Source organism: Aplysia californica, unplaced genomic scaffold (genome assembly GCF_000002075.1).
Source record: "Aplysia californica isolate F4 #8 unplaced genomic scaffold, AplCal3.0 scaffold00109, whole genome shotgun sequence".
Classification (NCBI taxonomy): domain Eukaryota; kingdom Metazoa; phylum Mollusca; class Gastropoda; order Aplysiida; family Aplysiidae; genus Aplysia; species Aplysia californica.
Window position 1 is genome coordinate 421,624 of NW_004797379.1, and position 1,425 is coordinate 423,048.

Here is a 1,425-nt window from a genome sequence, read left to right on the forward strand (position 1 = left end):
ATTATTATTATTATTATTATTATTGTGAATTGATTTTATTTCTCTATTCCATACGAGTATAAGCTCTGGGCGCTTTACATCAATCACATGATCACTGAGCGATTTAAACAAGATGCTATTTCACCGTCACAAGAAAAAACCCGTTGAACCACATAAAGACAAACTTTCACAACCATACATTTATTATATTATGCACGCAAGGACAGCGGTAACAACAAATCATATCGGCACTTACTAACACTTTATAACTAATAATTAAACAAATAGGTCTTGAGCTATCGCTTACGTAATAATATTTGTTATTTCTCTGATATCCTGGGGCAAGGAGTTCCAGATTTTATTTCCAAATAACGAGAATTGTTCTCACCAAAAGATCTTAATTTCATTATTTGGGCTCTGAATTTTGTTGCGTTTGTGGATGACTGTAATTGACGAGATGGAACGTAATACAGTGTTGAAAGCTCAAATCGATATGTTGTGGTTTTATGGTTAAGACATAACAGATGGCAGAAACTTTATATTGGATTCTTTTATCAACTGAATTCCAACGTGGAACCTTTAACATTTTTAAAACAGGATCTTTGTTCTTTTTCTTCAGCACAAGTCTTGCGGTGTTAGGTTGGGCCACATGCAATTCCCTGATTCGCTAACATAAAATACCAGACGGAACAGAAGTCACACCTTGTCACACCTTGTCCTCAGTGTTGGGGTCACTACAGTCGGAACAGAAGTACAATTGTCAAGTTTTGACCAAGAGAATGCATGTAATATCCGTTGAAATAAGGTGCCTTATTTTACTAATTCTCCAGAGATCGAGATACATACATCGAATAACTCGATTTAGTTGGTGGGTCACGGACATTTCTGAATCTAAATAGATACCAACGTTCTTGACCTTTTTTGAAAAGGATATAACTCAATAAGTATTTTCATTTATTTCTAACTGACTTCTATTAACATAGATCCAATTTTTTTCTGAACTCCCCCAAAAAGCGGTTTCCGTTTTTCCTTCATTCAACATTAATTTGTTTTTCCCCCTGTCATTTTTTGTTCACTTTTCAATGCATCTAACTACCTCTTCGGTATCGCATGGAGGAAAACAGTCATATTATATATCTGTGTGGCATCGGTGTAAAAGTGGTAGCTGAGTTGATACGTTTGTATTTCAACAGCAGGTGGTTATGTATACATTATGAATAGTACTGGGCCTAAAACTGTACCTTGAGAAACACCAAAAGAATGTACGTTTTGACTTGACGTCTTTTATGACAACAGATTGGAAGAAATTTGACAAATAGTAAATAGTTGTTGAACCATTCGAATTCAGAACCATGAAAGCCAAATATCTCTGCAAATTTTAAAAGTAAAATTACATGGTCAATGGTGTCGAAAGCTGCTGACAGACCTATTAGGTGAGAGAGAGAG